Source organism: Erythrolamprus reginae, chromosome 1 (assembly GCF_031021105.1).
Source record: "Erythrolamprus reginae isolate rEryReg1 chromosome 1, rEryReg1.hap1, whole genome shotgun sequence".
NCBI lineage: Eukaryota > Metazoa > Chordata > Lepidosauria > Squamata > Dipsadidae > Erythrolamprus > Erythrolamprus reginae.
Window position 1 is genome coordinate 409,545,078 of NC_091950.1, and position 18,367 is coordinate 409,563,444.

Below are 18,367 nucleotides of genomic sequence, written 5' to 3' on the forward strand. Positions count from 1 at the left end.
AGTGGGTGAGCAGTGTGGTTGGGCAGTAGGAAAAGCAAGTAGGATGCTTGGCTGCATAGCTAGAGGTATAACAAGCAGGAAGAGGGATATTGTGATCCCCTTATATAGAGCACTGGTGAGACCACATTTGGAATACTGTGTTCAGTTCTGGAGACCTCACCTACAAAAAGATATTGACAAAATTGAACAGGTCCAAAGACGGGCTACAAAAATGGTGGAAGGTCTTAAGCATAAAACGTATCAGGAAAGACTTCATGAACTCAATCTGTATAGTCTGGAGGACAGAAGGAAAAGGGGGGACATGATCGAAACATTTAAATATGTTAAAGGGTTAAATAAGGTTCAGGAGGTAAGTGTTTTTAATAGGAAAGTGAACACAAGAACAAGGGGACACAATCTGAAGTTAGTTGGGGGAAAGATCAAAAGCAACATGAGAAAATATTATTTTACTGAAAGAGTAGTAGATCCTAGGAACAAACTTCCAGCAGACGTGGTTGGTAAATCCACAGTAACTGAATGTAAACATGCCTGGGATAAACATATATCCATTGTAAGATAAAATACAGGAAATAGTATAAGGGCAGACTAGATGGACCATGAGGTCTTTTTCTGCCGTCAGTCTTCTATGTTTCTATGTTTCTAACCCAATCTCTACTCCAGCCAGCTAGCCAGTCTAGAGAGGGAAGGGAAAAAAACAGATCCTTTCTTCTCCAACTATTTCTTCTGCTGAACTGGAACATTTCTTGGCTCCTGTGAGACACAAACCATCAGCCGAGCCAAAATATCTGATCTGCTAAACTATTTCAGAAAAAAAAAATAGAGAGAGGAAAGGTAGATTTCTTTCTGCCAAGTAGTGCCTTTTGTAATGTATATAAAAACATCAATCACGTTCTTGTTCCAAGCAGATTGCAGAGAGAAGTAACTGAAATGCACAAGGTGACCACAGGCACACACACACACACAAACTAACACACACACATGCACACCTACTCTTTAATGCCTTGCTTGTAAATAATGCAAACCAAACAGCTGCAAGTAAAGTTCTCTGTGTTCCTAGCATCAATCACTGTCCCTAATAGCTTTCCTTTACGCTTGTGATTTCTTTTTCATTGATTGCTTAAATTATGTGCCCTCACACCTGTGTCCATGCTGAGTGATAGACCTTTTGGAGGCTGATCCTTTCCATTTGTATTTTTGAATAAATCCTCCTTCCCTGGGCCATTGTTTTGACCACTCTGACTTGCTTTCTTACATGGGAAGGTTTTACTTTCTGGTTAAAACATGCACTTCTGGCATTTGTAAAACAATCTTGGGCTAAGAATTTATTTATGTATTTATTTATTTGTTTGTTTATTTATTTACTTATTTACTTATTTACTTATTTACTTATTTACTTATTTACTTATTTACTTATTTACTTATTTACTTATTTACTTATTTACTTATTTACTTATTTACTTATTTACTTATTTACTTATTTACTTATTTACTTATTTACTTATTTACTTATTTACTTATTTACTTATTTACTTATTTACTTATTTACTTATTTACTTATTTACTTATTTACTTATTTACTTATTTACTTATTTACTTATTTACTTATTTACTTACTTACTTACTTACTTATTTATTTACTTACTTACTTACTTATTTACTTATTTACTTATTTACTTACTTATTTACTTATTCATTTATGTATGTATGTATGTACGTACGTACGTACGTACTTACTTACTTACTTACTTACTTACTTACTTACTTACTTACTTACTTATCTACTTATTTCACTTATATGCTGCCCCTCTCCGTGGACTCGGGGCAGCTGAAAACATTTCAATAAAAATACAATATATAAAACACTTCTAAATCCAATTAATTTAATTTTTTTTAAAAAAAAGCTAAACATTTAAAAGTCAAACATTCAAAAACATTCTACAATGTCCTACATATTCACTGGCCAGATAAATACATTTTCAGACTCTTGCGGAAGGCAAGGAGGGTGGGGACAATGCTGGGGAGAGTTGATTTCAGAGAGAAGGCTCTTCCCTTAAGCCCCGCTAGGTGACATTGTCTGGTTGACGATACCTGGAGAAGGGCAACTCTGTGGGACCTAACCAGATGCTGGGATTCGTGTGGCAGAAGGCAGTCCTACAAATAATCTGGTCCCATGCCATGTAGGGCTTTATAGGTCATAACCAACACTTTGAATTGGGTCCAGATTCCCCTCCCACCCCCAATGTAACAGAACCAAATTGGAAGGGACCTTGGAGGTCTTCTAGTTCAACCCCCTGGGAGATCCTGTATCAGTGATGGAGAAACTTTTTTGGTTTACATGCCAAAAGGCAGGGGCATGGGAGGGGGGGCACTCATAATTCCATGCCCCCCTGCACATCTCCTCAGAGGTGGTAGGATGGGAGGGTTTCTCCTAATTTCTACTACCATTTCTATGGCTTTGAGTGTGTTCAGTTCTAGATTGTTCCAGTCACACTACGAGGCTAGTTGTTCAACCTCCCATCTGTATGTGGTTTCATCGTTGTCTCGAATGAGACCAATCACTGTTGTATCGTCTGCAAACTTCAATAGTTTAACAGATGGATCATTTGACAACAACCACAACAACAACAATAATATAACAATGACAATGACAATAATGAATATCCGTGCTCATTCTCAGCATCAGATGGATCAAGTAGTGGAACTGTACAACTTCATGTTTAAATGACCTGGACAAATTACTAAACGTGTCTCAGAACTGTAATACAGATAAACATTGCACCTGTTGTAGACAAACCTGAGATGTACATACCATATGTCACGTAAGAAATTATGAATTCTAAATTAGACAACGTGTTTGTTCTGCCGGGCTCTCTGGTAGGAGCCTCCCGAAAATTCAAGGGTACAAATTTCAGACACACACACGTTTGAAAATTCAAAACAATGTTCTTTATCCCAAAATTCAAAATAAACAAAGCACTCTTTTTGCATTGCAAAGAGCACTCGTCTCAAAACAACGGGGTAGTCTGTACAATTAACCCCTTCTTCTTCCAATGAAGTGAGACACACACACGTTGCTCTGCTTTGTTTTCAAAGGTGTGAAAAATCAACAAACAAAGTCCAGAAACCAGCAACACAGAATTCCTGACGAACTGCGATCAGATACTCTTTCACAATAGCCAAACCCACACGTTGCTATTTATAGCAGCAGCCCTAATTACTGGAGCCCCACCCAACCACAGGTGGCCTCATTTTCTCTTGTAATAATCCTTTAGTTGTTGTCTCCTATGCATCACTCTACGCATGCGTGGATGTGTCATTAATTCTTGTTCAGAATCCAAAGATGATACAGATGATTGATCTCCTCCTGGGCTGTCTGCCAAACTCCCCTCTTCCCTGTCACTCATGCTGCCTTGGTCAGAGGAGGCTTCATCGGCAGATTCCATTGGGAGCAAAACAGGTCTGCGGCATGTGTATGTCTCCCCCACATCCACCTGCACATTCCTTGGGGCAGGAGCTGGGCCAAAGCTAACCACAACAGTGTTGAAGAACAGTTTTATAAAGAGGGACATGAAAGTACAGCTGGGGTAACTGTTGTGTTGACTGTACCAAAGAATGATACAGATTAGATTGGATTAGATTAGGATTAGGATTAGGATTAGGATTAGATTATTACTAGATTTGGAAAGGACCTTGTAGGTCTTCTAGTCCAAACAGACAAGGAATAAAGGATGGAAACTGACCAAGGAGAGATTCAACCTGGAAATAAGGAACAGCTTGCCTGCAGAGGTACTGAGAGCTCCAACACTTGAGACTTTCAACATTGGACTTCCATTTGTCTGAAATAGTATAGGGATTTCTGCTTGAGCGGGGGGTTGGACTAGATGACCTACAAGGTCCCTTCCAACTCTAATAATAATCTAATCTGGAAAGATTAAGAAAGATAGCCAAGTTAATAATATATCTTAATCCCAGAATGCAAACATTATTGAATTTTTGCATTAAGCATACAGATGGATTTGATGGCTGCTGTCATTTTATGAAAAGCCACATTGCTTAGATATGACAATATAGTATTGGCAAAAATAATCAATTTGGGTTCCTACTGCAGGTGTGAATTGTACCATCTATCAACTATATTTGCCTCCCATCTTACTACAAGGTAAGACTGAGACATCTGTCTTACAAGATGAGATAATTTTACCATTGAAATGGTAATGGAAAAGATTACACAAGCATGGATTTATTACTTTTATTTAAAAAAAATATTTTATTTGTCAAAATGTGTACAAGATAACAAGCATGGTATAAACATAAACAAAAGTAAAGTAAGTATAGGTAAATTTGGACATTTGGACAGTAGGACAGGGATGGTAGTTACATTGGTGTGCTTATGCACACCCCTTACAGACCTCTTAGGAATGGGGTGAGGTCAACTGTAGATAGTCTAAGGTTAAAGTTTTGGGGGCTTGGGGAAGAAACCACAGAGTCAGGCAGTGCATTCCAGGCACTGATCACTCTGTTGCTGAAGTTGTATTTTCTGCAGTCAAGTTTCAAGCAGTTTATATTGAATTTGAATCTATTGTGTGCTCATGTATTGTTATGGTAGAAGCTGGAGTATTCATTGACAGGTAGGACATTGCAGCAAATAATTTTATGTACTACGCTTAGGTCAGATGAAGACAGCAAAATTAAGTTGTCTAAGTCCAAAATTTCATGTCTGGTGGTATAGCGAGGCAGGGCGGCGCAGCAGGTAGAGTGCTCTACTGCAGGCCACTAAAGCTGACTGTAGATCTGTAGGTCAGCAGTTCAAATGTCATCAACAGCTCAAGGTTGACTCAGCCTTCCATCCTTCCGAGGTGGGTAAAATGAGGACCCGGATTGTGGGGGCAATAGGCTGGCTCTGTTAAAAAGTGCTATTGCTTACATGTTGTAAGCCGCCCTGAGTCTAAGGAGAAGGGTGGCATAAAAATCGAATGAATGAATGAATGAATGAATGAATGAATGAATGAATGAATAAATAAATAAATAAATAAATAAATAATATTCTGTTGGGAGCAATGGAGTGGAGGACTCCTCTCATGAAGTATCACTGGACTCCTTCAATTGTATTAATGTCTAATATATATTGTGAGTTCCAGACAGATGAACTGTATTCAAAATTGCCCTAGTAAAAGTTTTGTAAGTCCTAGTTTGCAGTTCAATATTACTGGAAAAGAAGCTACGCAAGATTAGGTTAATACCTCTTAATGCCTTTTTGGCAATGCTGTTACAGTAAGCTCTGGCACTTAGATCATTTGAGATGAGTACTCCAACTTTAAGCTATTAAATGTAACAAATTCCCTTGAAAAATGTTAAAGTACTGAAGGCTTGAGGAAACTGACTAGAACTCTTCGCAGTGCAGAACATTTTAGCAAATTATTGAAAATAGAACAAAAGAAATTTCTACATGTGATATTTCTCTTAGACTACTATATATTGTATACTAGTGTTTTTCAATCCTGGAATTTTAAGATATGTGGACTTCAACTTCAAAATTTCCCAGCCCATCATAGGGAATACTGGCTAGGGAATTCTGAGAGTTTAAGTCCACAAATCTTAAAGTTGGTAAGGTTGAGAAACACTGGTGATGTAAACGGATTGTAGGTATTATCATCTTTGGTGTAATAACCAGTTGCTCAGTACTCCTGGATAAAACTGAATAAAGAAACTGGACACTTGCCTGGACAAATGCTAAGGTTGATTTACTACCGGTATTTTCTAAAGCTCATCAAACAATCCCACAGCATCGATTCAGTGTTTATTGTTAGAAGTCAGTTAAGTTGCTTATTGCAAATATTGGGAAAACAATCACCCTCTGCCTAAATTTTGATTGAAAAATTTACATTCCACAGACTATTTTACATGCTTACTTTGCCCTAAATTGAATTCACTTTGATTACCATTTTTAATTATACTACCATTTTTAGCTCTATTGCTACTAATAGATTAGTAATAATAAATTATTAATAATAGACCATTAATTAGTAATAGATTACTTTCGCCTGTACAACTAGCATTTTGCAAAGGCTGCTAAATGTTTCTTTAGTTCGTGGTTACGATTCCTTTCGGCTTCATAATGAATTAATGATGATAATAGCAATGTATAACTAAATGAAACTTGAGCTTCCACTAGCTAACTGATATACATTGTTGAACAAATCATCTGATCGGGTTTTATTTCTGACTGAAGAGGAAAGATAAACATTTTCAGCTAAACAGACCTAATATAGGTGCCATGGACACATGCAAATGTAAATCATGAGTTAAGCAGCTTTTGATCACCCCCCCCTTTCCACTTAAATGTTTTTGGAAATATTTGAAAAGTCCCAATATGTCACATGATGCCACCATGGCAACACAAGTTTGACACTTTGATCTAAGGACTTTTTCAAAAACATTTAAATACAGTTCCTCATGTTGCGGTGACCCCCAACCATAAGTCCAGTGCCAATTCTCCCAACAGACCTTTAAGCTGATTGGCAGACAGGTCAGAGAGACACCCCCACTGTAAACATCTGATTGGTTGGATTGTAAATTTATTTATTTATTTATTTATTTATTTATTTATTTATTTATTTATTTATTTATTTATTTATTTATTTATTTATTTATTTATTTATTTATTTATTTATTTATTTATTTATTTATTTATTTATTTATTTATTTATTTATTTATTTATTTATTTATTTATTTATTTATTTATTTATTTATTTATTTATTTATTTATTTATTTATTTATTTATTTATTAGATTTGTATGCCGCCCCACTCCACAGACTCAGGGCGGCTAACAAGAGTAAAAAGACAATGTAAACAAATCTAATATTAAAAGTAATTTAAAAAACCCCAATTTAAAGAACCAATCATACATACAGACATACCATGCATAAATTTTATAAGCCTAGGGGGAAGGGAATATTGCAATTCTCCCATGCCTGATGACAGAGGTGGGTTTTAAGAAGCTTACGAAAGGCAAGGAGGGTGGGGGCAACTCTGATATCCGGGGGGGAATTGGTTCCAGAGGGTCGGGGCCACCACAGAGAAGGCTCTTCCCCTGAGTCCTGCCAAACGACATTGTTTAGTCGACAGGACCCGGAGAAGGCCAACTCTGTGGGACCTAACCGGTCGCTGGGATTCGTGCGGCAGAAGGCGGTAATTATACAGAATTACAACAATTCATGTTTGTGGTTTACAGAAGATGGGTTAAGTTTTTGTCTATTTATTACCATCTCATTTTAAAGCTCCAGAAATTTCAGATTTTCTCCATCCATGTTGATTTCCTTGGCTTTTCCCTCAAAAGTAATATTTTCTTATATTGAGAATATCTGGAAGGATGAGGGGAAAATCTTGATTAGAACTTATTTCTGAGCAAAGGGTGATTCCTTCCATGTAGGGGTTATGCTAGGTCAAACCTTAAAAGCCGATAAACATTTTTTCAAGACAACCTCTTGAAATTCAACTTCCCAGCTTCATGGAATTTCACAAATTCTTGTCAGGCATGAAGAATTGAAATTGCATATTGAATTCCAATTAGGACGATTTATTGATCACGCCTCTACACAAGAATCTAGTCAACTAATTGTCTAAATTGACACTGAATAAAAGTCAATGGAATTCAAGGCAGGTTGGACAGACCATTATGGGAACATAATGATTCTCGCTAATTACTAGTTTCATGCTACCTCCAGATTCTGCCTGTTCTTCTACATTTTCATAGAATTTCCTTTTTTTGAGGAACTCTCTCAATAGAATTTTTACTGTTTTTCTCCATAATACACTCATACATATACCTTAGTTCTTAACAAAATATACATAGTTATGCTTGTACTTATACTTAACACAATCCACATAGTTTCTATTTAAGAGTACATGGACCACTATCTTAATTTGCACCTTTATACATTAATTACACACCTATTTCTCCCTTTATATCATATCACTCCCCTTTCTTAGAATTTTCTGATGTCTTTTTCTCCAATCCAAAATCAAATACAGAAAAACAAAGTTGGAAGGTCTTCTAGTCCAACCCCCTGCTCGGGGTGGGGCGGAGATACCATTTCAGACAAATGGTTGTCCAATCTCTGTTTTTTTGTTTTTTTAAAAAAATCCAATGTTAGAGCACCCACAGCTTTTACAGGCAAGTCATTCCACCGATTAATGGTTCTAAATATCAGGAAATTTCTCCTTAGTCCTAGGTTGCTTCTTTCCTTGGTTAGTGTCAATCCATTGCTTCTTGTCCTGCCCTCAGATGCTTTGGAGAATAGGTTGACCTCCCTCTTCCTTATCTTGGATATCGGAACACTGCTATCATGTTATTCCCTGATCCATCCTTCCTTCCTTCCCTCCTTTCTTTCTTTCTTTCCTTCCTTCCCTCCCTCCCTCCTTCCCTCCTTTCTTTCTTTCTTTCCTTCCTTCATTCCTTCCCTCCCTCCCTCCTTCCCTCCTTTCTTCCTTCTTTCCTTTCTTTCTTTCCTTCTTCCTTCCTTCCTTCCTTCCTACCTAAATATACCCAATTCCTGCAACCTTCTTCGTACATTTTAGCCTCCAGACTCCTAATCTTTTTTTTTTTTTGCTCTTCTCTGCACTGTTTCTAGAGTCTGAACATCTTTTTAATATTGGATTTATAACTGGATGTAGATATGAACCAGGACTGAGTCTATTGGGGGTTTTGAGATTAGCATGACATTTTGGAACACTCCACAATATCTCTGGAGAGAGAAATTGGATGGGTGATTCCTTTGAAATACTCCAAAGGGAAAGAGCTATTATCCAAGAATTTCTCACAGGTCAAAATCACCTTTAGCCATGACAGTGAAGCCATAATTGGGGGGGGGGAGGGAAGACCCTTGGGATTGATTCCCTCCTGGTTATCTTTTAGGATTTAGCAAGCACAGAAAATCAGGAGGGCTGCAAATTAACGTGGTTTGTTTCATGAAAAACAGAGAAATCTTCACAAGTACCTCTTGGCACCTTCATAATGAAGCAATGCAAGGATATCACTTTCCATTCGTGAAATTTTTAAATTCCTTTTGAAATCACTACAATACTGCACAGGAAAATTAATTCGATAACAGGGAGGGAAAAGCTAAGTATTGCTTCCAGTATCATTTCAAGAGCTCCATGGATCTATTGGATGCAGCATTTAATTGGTTTTGGTTGATCTCAAAGAGCTGAGTAGAGAGGATATGTTCAGTAAGTGGATGACACATCACCAGGCATACTCCAAGCTGTAAACTAGATTGGAAAGTGACAAACATCCTACCAAAAAGTACAGATAATCCTTGACTTATGACCATTCATTTAGCAACCATACCAAGTTATAGCAATGCTGTAAAAGGCTGATTACTTGCTCCCGACGCCACAGTTAAAAATTAAATTCATTTTAAAAAGCCTTTGGTTAATCCCTAATACAGTGGTACCTCTACCTACAAATGCCTCTACGTACGAACCTTTCTAGATAAGAACCAGGTCTTCAAGATTTTTTTGCCTCTTCTCAAGAAGCATTTTCTTGGTTACAAACCTGAGCCTCCGAAACTGTAACTGGAAAAGGCAGGAAGAAGCCTCCGTGGGGCCTCTCTAGGAATCTCCTGGGAGGAAACAGGCCTCCACCCTCCCTGTGGTTTCCCCAATCGCATGCATTATTTGCTTTTACATTGATTCCTAATAGGAAAAATTGCTTCTTCTTACAAACTTTTCTACTTAAGAACCTGGTCACGGAACAAATTAAGTTCATAAGTAGAGGTACCACTGTATAGCTTACATCAAAAGAAATTCATCATTCTAAAAGGAACTGTTTCTAATGCTCCTAGCCAAGAGTTCAACTCTCATCAGACTCAAGGTTGACTCAGGCTTCCATCCTTCCAAGATGGGTAAAGTAAGGACTCAGATTGATGGGAGCAATAGGATGACACTGTAAACCTCATAGAGAGGGCTGTAAACTACTGTGAAGCAGTATATAAGTCTAAGTGCTGTTGCTAATGTCTCCTAGAAGATTTAAGTCTCTACTTAATGACCATTCATTCATTTAATGACCAAAATTACAATGGTTCTGAAAGAAATGACTTACAACCTGTCTTCACAGCCATCATTGTTCCATGGTCACATGATTGTAATGCAACCACTTGCCAGCTGGCAGATATTTATGACCATTGCAAAAATAACAATAATAGAGTTGAAAGGGATCTTGGAGGTCTTCTAGTCCAACCCCCTGCTTAGTCAGGAAACTTAACACTACTTCAGAAAGATGGTTATCCAACATCTTAAGAACTTCCAGTGTTAGAGAATTCACAACTTTTGGAGGCAAGCTGCTCCATTGATTAATTTTTCTAACCATCAGGAAATTTCTCCTTAGTTCTAAGTTATTTATCTCCTTGTTTAGTTTCCACCCATTGCTTCTTGTTCTACCCTCAGGTACTTTGGAGAATAGGTTGACTCCCTCTTCTTTGTGGCAGCTCCTGAGATATTGGAACACTGCTATCATGTCTCCCTTGGCCTTTCTTTTCATTGAACTAGACATACCCAGTTCCTGCAACTGTTCTTCATATGTTTTAGCTTCCAGTCCCCTATTCATCTTTGTTGCTCTTCTCTGCACTTTTTCTAGAGTCTCAACATCATGGTGACCAAGACTGAATGCAGTATTCTGAGTGTGGCCTTACCAAGGCCTTATAAAGTGTTACTATCACTTCACGTGATCTTGATTCTATCCCTCTGTTGATGCAGACTAGAACTGTGTTGGCTTTTTTTGGCAGCTGCTGCACACTGCTGGCTCATATTTAAAAGGTTGTCCACTAGGAATCCAATATCCCTCTCACAGTTACTAATGCTGAGCAATGTATCACATATGCTGTACCTGTGCATTTTGTTTTTCTTGCCTAAATGTAGAACCTTATTTTTTTTCCACCATTGAATTTCATTTTCATCTTTGTTGCTCTTTTCTGCACTCTTTCTAAGGTCTCAACATACTGAATGCAGTATTCCAAGTGTGGCCTTACCAAGAATTCCTTTGGTTTCTAATCGACACATACACCCAACAGACACCAAAGGAAAAACCATAAAAGAAGCCCCAAGAACAAAAGAACAAACACACAGTTGCAAGCTTTCCTAGAGTTGCTCAACATCTATGCAATCTTTCTGAAATGGAAGTAGAGAGAATGGTAAGACTAACCATAGAGACATTTAACAGAATGGGTCCCAGAGACTGGCAAGAATGAATCGACCAGTTTTTGTTGACCCAGCACATTACTCTATTGATCTATTGATGGGACAGAAATTAAGGTTTCAACTGGACAGATGTAATCCAACATACAACCTGGAGACACCCCTGAACTCAATCAAGCATGGCTAGTTTAATGAAAAGAAGGAACAGGGGAGACATGATAGCAGTGTTCCAATATCTCAGTGGTTGCCACAGAGAAGAAGAAGTCAATATATTCTCTAAAGCACCTGAGGGTAGAACAAGAAGCAATGAGTGGAAACTGATCAAGGAGATAAGCAATTAAGAACTAAGGAGAAATTTCCTGACAGTTAGAACAGTTAATCAGTGGAACAGCTTGCCTCTAGAAGTTGTGAATTCGCCAAGACAGGAAGTTTTAAAGAAGATGTTGGATAACCATGTGTCTGAAGTAGTGTAGGATTTCCTGATTAAGCAGAGGGTTGGACTAGAAGACCTCCAATTCTGTTGTTGTTGTTGTTGTTGTGATGATGATGATGATGATGATGATGATGATGATGATGATGATGATGCCAGCCAGGATACTAGCAATGGGGGATGGTGTTAACTCAAAACTATGCAGGAGAACCCAAATGGCCAAGGGCTACACTAATAGAAATCACCAGCCCCAAATCATATAAAGTGAGACTAGGTGATGGGTGAGAGTGGCAGATACACATCAATCAACTCCAAAAAAGGTTGAAGACACCTAGCTGCATCAACCAGAGAGCCAAGAACAACACAAGTCTCTGCCCACAGTCCATCCAAAACAAGCAACACAGAAACCCACGGCGAGGACCAGGCCCTGACAGAGAAGCAACCAGTGACCCTATTCTCAAGCCCAGAGAGGGAGTGGGAACACCTACCACTCTGTAGTCCAGCAAAGTCACCTGGGATCAGAGAACAATGGAGCATTGACTTTGGCTGCCATGCCTGGAGGCCGCTGCAATATATTTCCACGGAATGACAGATGAGTAGCGACAGGCATATCCGTTCCAGAACCGCGCAGGCCCAGTAAGACTGCAAAGCGCCCTATTCATTCATTCATTCAGTCAGTCAGTCAGTCAGTCCATCACACAATACATATTGAAAAGAATAAATATGTAGTAATATATATCAAGGAAAGGATAGAAGAAAAGATATAAGAATAAAAGACGTCGATGAAGAATAGAGGAGAAGATGTATGAAAGGAAGAAAAGATACATGAGATATAGAAGAGACAATTGGACAGGGGACAGATGGCACACTAGTGCACTTATGGGACTAGGGGACTTTCATAAACTCCTGATTGGACACCCCAGAAACTAAGAGGGAAGGGGGTGTTATGTATAGACGGCTGTAGTAGCAATTTGCATAACCATCGCTAATTGGCTAATCTAGTGGCAGGAGAAATAAACTGTTGTCAGTGGCTAGCAGGCTTCAGGGAAGCCCTTAAAAGTGGCTTCCATGCAGCCTACCAGCAGTCTGTATTAGTTGTAATACGCCTTGGTGACAAACTGGTCAGAGTGCAGTAGGGCAAGCTAGTTCTGACCACCAGCTACCAACAGTTTGGTAGATCAAATTCCAGTAGGCTCAAGGTTGACTCAGACTTCCATCCTTCCAAGGTCAGCAAAATGAGGAGCCAGATTGTTGGGGGCGATATGCTTACTCTCTGTAAACTGCTTAGAGAGGGCCACAAAGCACTGTGAAGTGGTATATAAATCTAAATACTATTTGTTCTGTCGAGCTCTCTGATAGAATCCTCCCAAAAATGCACAGATACAATTTCAGACGCATACACGTTTGAAAATTCAAAACAATGTTCTTTATACCGAAAATGCAAATAAACAGAGCACTCTTTGTATAGCAAAGAGCACTTGTCTCCAAACAAATTGGTAATTTGTACAAGTCCCTTATCAGTTCTGAGATACTTAGCTTGCAGCTGTGAGGCAATTCACAGTCCTTCTTCTTTCACAAAGTGAAACACACTTTGCTCTGGGTTAGTTTCAAAGCGGGGAAAAATCAGCACACAAAGATCAAAGTCAGCAAAGCAGTCATGAAACACAACGATCAGATAATCCTCCACAATGGCCAAACCCACCAGCTGCTATTTATAGCAGCCTCACTAATTACCACCCAACCACAGGTGGCCTCATTTTCTTTGATAATAATATCTCAGTTGTTGTTGCTTATGCATCGCTCTCCTCATGCGTGGCTGTATCATTAACTCTTGTTCTGAATCCAAGGAGGAGCTAGATAATTGATCTCCTTCTGAGCTGTCTGCCACACTCTCCTCCTCCCTGTCACTCATGTCTTCTTGGTCAGAGGAGCCTTCATCAGCAGATTCCACCGGGGCAAAACAGGCCTGCAGCATGTGGATGTCTCCCCCACATCCACAGTCCTTGGGGCAGGAGTTGGGTCAGAGCTAACCACAACAACTATTGCTATTGCTAATATACAATAAAGGTGCTGAACTGTTTATGTGACTCACCCCTTCTTTTACGTGTGAATCCAACAGCATCTTTAGCTAATATTTTTCACCCAGTTCAAAACTATACTAGACAGCTCTCCTTTAGATTCCCTGAACATTTACAGCCTCTCAAACCATTCAAAGAAGCTAAAGAAAATAACAACAAAAAGAGAGAGGTTGAATTGAGAACAATTTGTGCTCAGTATTGTTTCAATAGATAACACAAAAGGAGTTTTAAAAGCCTTACAACTTTGATTGTTTACATTGCAACCTCATGGAGAGTGGCTGGTACATAAGCCAAATTCAGCCCATTGTGATTTACAGGTAAAGAGGCAGGAGATAGAACACAGAACATACAAAAACTGGGACCCTGGAGATCTTCTAGTCCAGCCCCTTGCCCAAGCAGGAGACCACATATACCAGTCAGATATTTTAGATGCTCAAATTGCTCATTCAGTCTCTGCCCGTGTTTGAACGTCCCTTTCCATGAAATGGAGGCATGGAGAGAGATATTGTAACTCTTATGTTTTCTTCTGCAAGAACACAAAGCAGCACAGCCAATTCCAGCACGTGTTGGGATTTCAAGACTTTCATAAATTCAATCTAAGCCACCCCGCTCACAGCACCATCCGAGAAAACAAGATAAAAATCTTTCTTTATGGAATGATGTTTCGAGTGGTGGGGAAAAGAAAAAATTGCCCCGCTGTTCCCCAGCTCTCCAAATAAGGCTAGGATCCAATAATCAAAGTCCAAATACTTTTTTATTTATATAACTTACCCTGCCTCTGTGCCTGTAGGTGTGTGTTGTTATCTTTTTGTAAATTCTCACTCCCACCATCCTAGAGGGGGTTAAAAACTGGATCCAGCTGAGTTTATGCACCGGCATCTTTAAAGCTTTCCCAGAGCAATCCCAAATCTTGCATTTTTTTTTGTTTATATACATATATTTAAATATATATAAAAAAAGAAGAAATGGGAGGAAAAGTGAGAGCTTTGGTGCATTTTTTCCCTCCAGAAGAGGAATGGGAAGCTAATATCTTTTCAAAAGGCTGAAAATCATTGCAGCATAACCAGAAAGGGAGCAAGGTCTTACCTTCTAGGAAGGAAGGGAGACAGAAAACAGCTGGAGTTTTAAGGCACCTGAAGAGAGTTTTGGATGGAATCCTGGGTGGTAGTAATTGAGAGGACCGCTGACATTCCACGAAAGGGACCCTGCTGGTGCTACAGGCTAAAAATAGATTTGGATGGTCTTGAAGGCACTGAGGCTCTGCTTAGAAAAAGAGAGGGGAATTTTAAAGGCACAGAAGAGGCTTTCGGGGGAAGTGGGAAGGGAGGGCGGCTCTGGGTTGCTTTGGAATAGCGCTTCGCAGTTTGACAACTTTAAGATTGAGTGGAAGGGGGGGTCTTTGACCCCCAGAATTCCCCAGCAATCATGGCTGGCTGGGAAATTTTGAAAGTTCAAGTCCTGCTCCTTCCCCATCTTAAAGTTGCCGAGTTTTGAGAAACACTGTGCTTTAAGAGTGACAGATGGAGAGCTTACCAGATGAAAATATAAGGGAGTGGGATTAAAGGGGCGTTTTTCTGCTTCTTGATGTTCTGTCGAGCTCTCTGATAGAATCCTCCCAAAAATTCACAGGTACAAATTTCAGTCACACACACATTTGAAAATTCAAAACAATGTTCTTTATAATGAAAATTCACTTAAACTAAGCCCTCTTTTGGTATAGCAAAGAGCACTCGTCTCCAAACAAACTGGTAATCTGTACAAGTCCCTTATCAGTTCTGTGATACTTAGCTTGCAGCTGTGAGGCAATTCAGTCCTTTTTTCACAAAGTGAAGCACACTTTGCCCTTGTTTAGTTTCACAGGGAAAAATCAGCACACAAAAAGTCAGTAAAGCAGTCACAAAACACAACGATCAGATAATCGTCCACAATGGCTAAACCCACAGGCTGCTATTTATAGCAGCCTCACTAATGACCACAGTCCCACCCAACCACAGGTGGCTTCATTTTCTTTGATAATAATCTCTCAGTTGTTGTTGCCTATGCATCCCTCTCCGCATGCGTGGCTGTATCATTAACTCTTGTTCTGAATCCAAGGAGGAGCTAGATAATTGATCTCCTTCTGAGCTGTCTGCCACACTCTCCTCCTCCCTGTCACTCATGTCTTCGTGGTCAGAGGAGCCTTCATCAGCAGATTCCATCGGGGGCAAAACAGGCCTGCAGCATGTGGATGTCTTCCCCACATCCACAGTTCTTGGGGCAGGAGCTGGGACAGAGCTAACCACAACACTTGAAAACTTGCATAGTTTTCTTGCAGCCTGCCGTAAAACTGTGTAGTGAAGGAAGCACCAACCATAAACACTGAAAGAGACAGATTACTAGTGGGACCATCTTCGGCCTCATACATCCAAGCAGCCAGTCAGGTCCCACAGAGTCGGCCTTCTCCAGATCCCAGACAAGGTCGTCTGATGAGGCCTAGGGGAAGAGCCTTATCTGTGGTGGCCCCAGCCCCATAGAACAGCTCCCCCCAGAGATCCGCACTGTCCCCTCTTTCCCTGCCTATCATAAAGTTTTAAAGACCCACCTCTGCCGGCAGGCTTGGGGCCAGTGACATTTTAATAACTTGCCCCAGCCAATTGATGAATGTATGATGTATGAATGTGTTTGTTTAACTTTTAACTATGGGGATTTTTAGATTGTAATTTTACTTAGATTTCTAACATGTTTGTATTACCTTTATTGTAAGCTGCCCTGAGTCTCGGAAGAAGGGTGACACAGAAATCAAATAAATAAATAAATGAATGAATGAATGAATGAATAAGGAAGGAAGGAAGGAAGGAAGGAAGGATGGAAGGATGGAAGGATGGAAGGATGGAAGGATGGAAGGATGGAAGGATGGAAGGATGGAAGGATGGAAGGATGGAAGGATGGAAGGATGGAAGGATGGAAGGATGGAAGGATGGAAGGATGGAAGGATGGAAGGAAGGAAGGAAGGATGGAAGGAAGGATGGAAGGAAGGAAGGAAGGATGGACGGATGGAAGGAAGGAAAGAAGGAAGGATGGAAGGAAGGATGGAAGGATGGAAGGATGGAAGGATGGAAGGAAGGATGGAAGGATGGAAGGAAGGATGGAAGGATGGAAGGATGGAAGGATGGAAGGATGGAAGGAAGGAAGGAAGGATGGAAGGAAGGAAGGAAGGATGGAAGGATGGAAGGATGGAAGGATGGAAGGATGGAAGGATGGAAGGAAGGAAGGAAGGGTGGACCAGGGTGAAATGCTCTTGGTTCACTCGTGCCCGTCAGTCATCAGACAGCCAGTCACAAAGGCAATGCGAGGCTCCGCCTACCCACCTGAACACCGCCATTTGGGTTCTTTTACCCTCTGCACATGTGCAAAGCATTCTGTGCATTCGCAGGGGGTAAAAGAACCCAAATGGCAGCATCTGGATGGGTGGGCAGAGCATAGCGGTCCCTTCATGACTGGCTCTCGCTTGATAGGCACAAGCAAAGCAGGAGCATTTCACCCCTGATTTGCACCCGTTTCCCACATAAAAGAAAACACCAGGAGCCACAAAACCCTTCCTGTGCCTGACTATTACCTGAGCACCCACAGAACTAGCATATGTAGTTTTGAATTAAATACAGTGATACCTTGTCTTACAAACTTAATTGGTTCCGGGATGAGGTTCTTAAGATGAAAAGTTTGTAAGATGAAACAATGTTTCCCATAGGAATCAATGGAAAAGGGATTAATGCATGCAAGCCCAAAATTCACCCCTTTTGCCAGCCGAAGCGCCCATATTTGCACTGCTGGGATTCCCCTGAGGCTCCCCTCCATGGGAAACCCCACCTCTGGACCTCTGTGTTTTTGTGATGCTGTGATTTCACTGAGGCTCTCCTCGCTGGGAAACCCCACCTCCGGACTTCCATTGCCAGCGAAGCGCCCGCTTTTGCACTGCTGGTATTCCCCTGCTGGGATTCCCCTGCAGTATCACAAAAACATGGAAGTCCAGAGGTGGGGTTTCCCATGGACGGGAGCCTCAGGGGAATCCCAGCAGTGCAAAAACGGGTGGTTCGCTGGCAACGGAAGTCCAGAGGCGGGGCATCCCAGTGGCGGCGGTGGGTTTGTAAGGTGAAAATAGTTTGTAAGAAGAGGCAAAAAAATCTTAAGCCCCGGGTTTGTATCTCAAAAAGTTTGTGTGACGAGGTGTTTGTAAGACGACATATCACTGTATTCTGTTTTCTTCTGAAACTTTTCTTGGATTTATCCAAGGTTGGCCTACCAGGGGTCGAAAAGCTCAATATATCGCGTGCCAGCAGGTATTACACATTGTCATTTGTAACTCATATTTTGAGTGTTAGGGAACTTCAGAAGAAGGAATGAAAGAGCCACATGCAGCTCCAGAGCCGCAGTTTGCTGACCCCTGGTGTAGTGCAAGGATGAATTTCTGACTGGTTGGGGAATTCTGGGGATTGAAACGCACGCATCTTAAAGCGGTCAAGTTTGAGAAATACCAATCTACAGTGTTCCCTCGATTTTCGCGGGGGATGCATTCTGAGACCGCCCGCGAAAGTCGAATTTCCGCAAAGTAGAGATACGGAAGTAAATACACTATTTTTGGCTATGAACAGTATCACAAGCCTTCCCTTAACACTTTAAACCCCTA

The 18,367-nt window shown here is 40.3% G+C and overlaps 1 protein-coding gene across 1 annotated transcript in view; it reads right to left on the reverse strand.

Annotated features, from left to right (window-relative positions):
• The window catches only part of CALN1 (calneuron 1), a 404,827-nt gene extending 389,876 nt beyond the window's left edge, over window positions 1-14,951 (reverse strand). The window contains exon 1 of the mRNA XM_070735234.1: window positions 14,791-14,951. The gene's annotated coding sequence lies outside the window, so the exon portion shown is untranslated. The remainder of the gene's footprint in view (window positions 1-14,790) is intronic.
• Between the last annotated feature and the right edge of the window lie 3,416 nt (window positions 14,952-18,367).